Source organism: Arachis duranensis, chromosome 5, assembly GCF_000817695.3.
Source record: "Arachis duranensis cultivar V14167 chromosome 5, aradu.V14167.gnm2.J7QH, whole genome shotgun sequence".
Lineage (NCBI taxonomy): Eukaryota > Viridiplantae > Streptophyta > Magnoliopsida > Fabales > Fabaceae > Arachis > Arachis duranensis.
In genome coordinates this window covers 21,676,037-21,683,020 of record NC_029776.3, presented here as the reverse complement: position 1 = coordinate 21,683,020, position 6,984 = coordinate 21,676,037, and positions in this window count along the sequence as shown.

The following is a 6,984-nucleotide window of genomic DNA, read 5'->3' as shown; positions in this document are numbered from 1 at the left end:
TAATAAAAATAATAATTATTTTGGATAATATAGTATTAATTAAATATACATGTAAAATTATTTTATATTAACAGTATATTAAAATTAAATTCATATATATCTCATTTAATTTTCTTCCTTAATTAAGTCTTAAGCATTTTTCTGTTGGTAGCAACTTGATTAACTCTGTCGTTTATATAGAAAGAGGGATATTAACCAGGTCTATTGTGTAAAAAAGCAGTGCAAAGTACAAATTAAACAAATAAAATTAGGCTTATTTTCTTGCAAGATGTTTGGTTTATTTTATTTTAAATGCCTCTTAAAATTTTAACTAAATCAATTTAAAAAGATGTGATTCTCTTTTTATCAGATCGTCATAAGTCCTTTGTTTTATTTTTTATTTTTAAATAATTAGGACTTTAATTTAGAGCACCCGCGTATTATTAAAAATGAGGCAATTATATTTACTTGTGTTGATTGTATGTTTTATCTTGAGCATGTTGAGGATATATATAATTTAACTTTGTCTTCCGTGTGTTTCTTTTTGCTTTGTTTGATAAATCATATGTGGGGTTATGGAATAAAACATGAATGAGTGTTTCCTTATCTAGTAGGAAAATGGAAAATAAATCTGCGATTACTAGCGATTCCAATTTTATGTTTCCCGAGTTACAGAGAACAATTCGAACTTCTGTCTTATTCCTGTTGTGCTGGGATATGCATCTGAAATAAGGTAGCGTTTATTTGTAAAGAGACTATAGAATAGGATATTGAGACAAAGACAATAGGATAGAGACATTAAAAATTATGTTTTGTGTATTGTGTTTGGATATGATGGATAGGACACTAATGTAATATCCAGTATTATGTTTGAATACACATGGACAAGACTAAAATATTATATAAAATGACTAAAATAGTCATATGATTCCAAATTTTTTAGTATAAACTAATTTAATAAATAATGAGAGTACGTAAGAGTACAGACAGTGAGAACTTGAAAATAATATTTGAAGCAGTCAAAAATTTTAATAAAAAATTATATAATAGTATTTATATTAAAATAAATTTATAAATATAATTATTTTTTTAAATTTATTATTAATATGTAGGAATACATATGGTTAATATTAACAAAAAAATCTGAGTTTGATTAATAAAAAAATTCATTTAGGTTAATAAGCCAAATTAATTTTAAATACAAAATCAGTTTTAAAAAAAGAATCCATTTTTAAATGGAAAAAAATTAATTTTTGCACATAAAAATCTATTTTTATTTAGAACATTAATTTTTTTTATCTAAAAATTATCCAGTTCAATAAAAATTTTTATAAAAAGGAGAGAGTACCTGAGAAAAAAAGAGAAAGAAAAAGAACGTAGAAATAGAAAAAAAGTATGGAGAAAAAAAGTACTTTCTGAGAACAACGCAAAATAGAAAAAATAAGAAGGGGTGACCGTGAAATAATAAAAAATAGCACCATGAACAAAAAAGAAAAAAAATTCATAAAAACAGTCCGTGTCCCTCTTCCAAATCCCGTGTCCATCATTGTCCTTCGTAAAAGAGTGGACACAAAAGTATAAAAAAATGTCCCGGAGACAATATGTTCAGTGTCCATGTCTTTGCTTCCAAACGCTTTTTAAAAATGTGCTGTCCATGTCTCCGTGTCCTGTCTCCGAAAACAAACGCTACCTAAGTGCTCGAATTAATATATATATATTACGAGCGATACGGAAATGAATCGAGTAATCTCTTCTTTTATTCAAGAAATAGTATTTTTAGTTTGTATGGTCCAATTATTGATCCTGAAAATTCAATTTCTACAATAAATTTTGGTAGGTCACTGACATAATTAGTTCCTTATCTATGATTCGGCTATTTACTGAAAAACTATTCTTGGAATATGGGAAGAATCTCTTGGGTGGTGGCGATAAAGAAAAAGATTGGAATGTTGTTTAACTTGCTTTTGTAAAATGTAAAAAATAAAAATAACAAACTTTTAAATTTGACCTAACCCGCGGATCTTTTTTTCAGTCATTCATTGAATGATAAATCACGACAAGTGATGGAGATACGCGATTTAAATAACGGAAAATACCGCCTTGTTTTTCATTGTAATTGCCATTATAGCACGTATGTGGCCCAGTCCATAAGAGCCATATGGACTTGACGTTATCCCCACCTTCCAATATATCATTGGCAGTCCCTCGTGAGTGCGTCGTCCTGCACTATTTAGTTTGTGTCGGAGCCGTTTTGGTGGAGCATACTAAACCCACTACGTACCAATGTTCTGAAAACCGGTTAGAACCGGTCGGTCGAACCGGTCGAACCGTGAACCGGTCACTGTTACGGTTCGGTGATAACAAAAACCGCAGTGTTTAAAAACCGAACTTGAACCGACGAACCGGCCGGTTACCGGTCGGTCGAACCGAACCGGGACCCGGCCGGTTTTTTAATATTGCATCAAAACGGCGCCGTTTTGTGCTGCTGAGGGAACCCAACCCTAATTCCCTTTCTCCTTCGCGAGTTCACAGTCACACTTCACACTTCCTCCTCGTTCCTCCACAGCTCCACTTCTCCTCGTTCCTCCAGCCTCCACTTCCTCCTCGTTCCTCCAGCCTCCACTTTCTCCTCACTCCACTCACCACCCAGTTGTCAACTCCAGACTCCAGGAGCAGGAGGCCCTCGACGCAGTCACCGACATCCCACTCACGCCCTCACCGCCGTCGCACTCACGCCCTCAGTCACTTCGCATGTCACCGCTGTCGCACTCTGCCTCTGAGAAAGCAGTAGAGAAGCGTTGAAGCGTTGAAGCGTTGAAGCGTTGTCCTTCAAGCTCTGAGAGAAAGCAACAGATTTCCTCATTTCCAGGTAATTTTTAATTAGGTTATGAACATGATTTTGTGATGCAATCCCATTCTGATGAAACTGTGCTCTGATGCAATCCGATTCTGATGAAACTGTGCTCTGAAAACTGAAACTGTTATGAGTTTATTTTGTGATTTCATTGATTCTGATGAACTAAACTGATGAACTGAACTCTGATTTTGATTCTGAAACTGTTCTGAATTTATTTTTTATTTCATTGATTCTGCTGAACTGAACTGATGAACTGAACTGATGAACTGAACTCTAATTTTGATTCTGAAACTGTTCTGAATTTATTTTTTATTTCATTGATTCTGCTGAACTGAACTGATGAACTGAACTGATGAACTGAACTCTAATTTTGATTCTGAAACTGTTCTGAATTTATTTTTTGATTTTATTGATTCTGATGAACTGTGCTATGATGAACTGAACTCTGATTTTGATTCTGAAACTGTTTTGAGTTTATTTTCTGATTTTATTGATTCTGATGAACTGTGCTATGATGAACTGAACTCTGAGTCTCTACTCTCTGAAACTGTTATGAAATAATTTTGGGATTTCATTGATTCTGATGAACTGAACTCTGATGAACTGAATTCTAATTTTGTAAACAAAAAATTTTATTGAACTTGAGATGTTGTACTTGTTTAGTTGTTACTTGTTTGTAACTTTGTATACTCTAATTTTGATTCTGAAACTGTTCTGAATTTATTTTTTGGTTTTATTGATTCTGATGAACTGAACTGATGAACTGAACTCTGATTTTGATTCTGAAACTGTTCTGAATTTATTTTTTGATTTTATTGATTCTGATGAACTGTGCTATGATGAACTGAACTATGAACTGAACTCTGATTTTGATTCTGAAACTGTTCTGAATTTATTTTTTGATTTCATTGATTCTGATGAACTGAACTCTAATTTTGTAAACAAAAAATTTTATTGAACCTGAGATGTTGTACTTGTTTAGTTGTTACTTGTTTGTAACTTTGTATACTCTAATTTTGGATTTTGGATGATGTTTGTTCATTTATTGTGAAATTGAGAGTTGAGATTATTGGGTTGGATTGCTGGTAATATTTAGGTATGGAAGAAAGTATCAATCAAGACCTACCTAGGAATAATAATGCTGAAAATAATTCTGCTTCGAATGAACGTTCTCCTCCTCTCGCGAGTAACGAAAATCAATCACAAACTTGTAGTGTTAGGGGGAAAACTTGATGATGCTATGTTGGGTTTGATTGGTTGTTTGAGGACTTTTGAACTTTGAATTTGTATTTGAATGAGATTATAACATTTGGTTTATGTAGTACTTTTAATTTGAATGATATTTTAAAGTTTAGATTAGACTATAATTATATTTTCATGTGCTTATTTACATTTTAATTATTATTTTATTATAAAACGGTTTTTACGGTTCAACCACGGTCTTGCGAACTTGACGTCATCGTCACTTGTAAGATAAGGCCGACTGTATTAAACAAGTGAAAAAAACCCTTTCTATTTAGTAAAACAACAAACAAGAGATTGAACTACGCAAAAGTCTACTTTAGAAAAAGACTAATGAACAAGCAATGACTTCTAACACAGGGGACACACTTGCGCGAAAGCCTACTTTAGAGAGGCTAACAACGCACATTTGCTCGCTAGTTGCAATAAAAAAAACAGTGCACGCTAGAAAGAGCTTTGAATTCGAAAGGCAACCATATTAATGTTTCTTCAAACAAAAAATTAGTCCAGACTCTCCTCTTTTGTCATGTCAGAATGCATTTGGAATGTCTAACTAATGTCTTGCTCTCTAGGTGCCAGCTGTCCTCGTATAGAATTAAAATCTAACGCGTAAGACTCAACTGCCAAGGATACTCCCTTTTGCGAAAGATACAATGCTCTTGTGTGAACCTAGAGACACCAACTTAGCTCATGTTAAGTTGATGTGGACACTTGACTTTCAACTCGGTATGACAAATTACACACTAAATTTTCATTGTATCATCCCTTTTTATTGATAGGTTAGTGGATTAATATCATTGCATTATTGATAATTCATCCATGGCAATTTAAGTAACTGAATTGAAGAATTGGCCCAACTTATTAGCGTATATATGAGGGAATATGTGATTCTCCTTTTCATAATTATTCTCAGAATTGCAAGTCCAATTAAAATTTAACGTGCAGAAATTTTGAAACAGGTTGTATTTTGATGTGATGTGCACAACACTAAATTAATTCTTATACAGAGGGGTGGCAAATGGGGAAGCTTGTCTCGTCCCGCCAAAAGCTCGCTAAAGTTCATTAAATTTTTCTTTTTTTATAAACCATTAAATATTAAACAATATATATAATCTCACAACTATTTTAATAAATTTATAATTTTTAAAGACATAAAAAATTATAATTTCTAAATTCACAAACATAAAAGTTTTTATAATTATGAATATGTAATAAACATAATTATAAACAAAGTTTTTTGAAATAAAATAGTAAAACCAACATTGTCTAAAGCAAAATAAATATTGTCCAAAATATGTAATTAAACATCTTTAAATTTACAATCAATCAAACATAAAATATAATCCAAAATATAACTTAGAACATCTTCAATTATCATCTTCATCCTCTTGTAGATCAATAACATCATATAAATTTGTAAAAAGGTGGCCTTGACAAAAAAAAAAATGCCTGGCCCGCCTTGTCGAAATCCGCCAAAGCCCACGGATTATGCGCTGCAGGTTAGGCGAATTCAAATTTTCAATCCTACCTGCCTTTTTTGGCCGGTTACACAGGCCAGCCCGGCGAATTTTGGCCTGTTTTCCAGCCCTACTTACATATACTATTGGAAGATGTTCACATATGGCAGGATGGTGGAATGGTATGCGGTATTACGTACTTGCGAAGTGTTGAGATTTATTTTATAAAATTCTGACGGGGCAAATAGAGGTCATGTGAGTTATATTGGACATAAGTAGGGATGGCAATAGGTATTTATGGATCGTCTTCATTTTCGAAATTGTTTTCCGTTAGTGGGGCCTAGATACCAGTTTAGAATTTCACAAGTTATAAAACTCGAATTCGTCATAAGTATAGTTCTAAACCGGCAAACAACCCTCAATTAAAGTTTAGAAATTATCATAATTTAAATCAAATAATCGGAAGTTTTAAATCCTGGGTCATTCCTCACGGAATTGCAGTCGGGTGTGCGTATCATTGGCTATGAAAAATCGGGAATTTGATAGCAACAAACAAGAAATGTAAATAGCAAGAAATTAAATGAGAAAGTAATAGCTAAATAGCAAAGGGAATTGAACTAACACAATTAAATAAATTAACTAAGAAAGATCTTGGTAAGGATTGATAGTTAAGGATCACTATCCTTGTCACTAACCACAACATGATAATTACAAAGAACAAATCTAATTCGTCAACCTCTAAACGGTGAGAAAAGTCAACTGGGCTTAATTAATCCCAATTCATAAATCCTAATTGACTTACTAATTGAATTAGCAAAATATTAGCATCAATGAAAATAAGATTAATTAAAATCTCTAAATTATCAATCAACTTTGACATTAGTAACTCAAGGTCACCCAAGTTAACAATCCAAGTCAAGAGTTAAAAATTTTACTCCATAACTTGTCCAAGTATTTTATCAAACACTTGGAGTACAAAAAAGTAAAACATGATAAATTGAAAGAATCAACTAAAATAATGATAATCTACTAAGAGAATTCAACCAAAACAGATCAATTAAACATTACTAGAACATAAAACATCAAATTCATTAATATAAACCAAGAATTCACAAGTTTATGAAGTAGTAAACAAAGTAAACTACAACTACTAAATTCTAAGAGAATTGTAGTGCAAGAACAAATAAATAAGTATCAAAACTACAATTAAACAAGACAAACTTAAAACTAATAAAAAAATTAAGTAAAACTTAAGGGATTCTAGAGAGAAGTTAGAGTTTTTCTCTCTAGAATCCCACTAAAACCTAAGAAAATAATGTGTAAAAATATAAGCGTATGAGTGTGTGTCCTTCCTCTATCATCTTGGCACCCAAAGTACTTTAGAATATAATAAGTGGGGGACTTTTGGAAGTCCAAAACAAAGATACACGTGTTTTATTAAACCATACA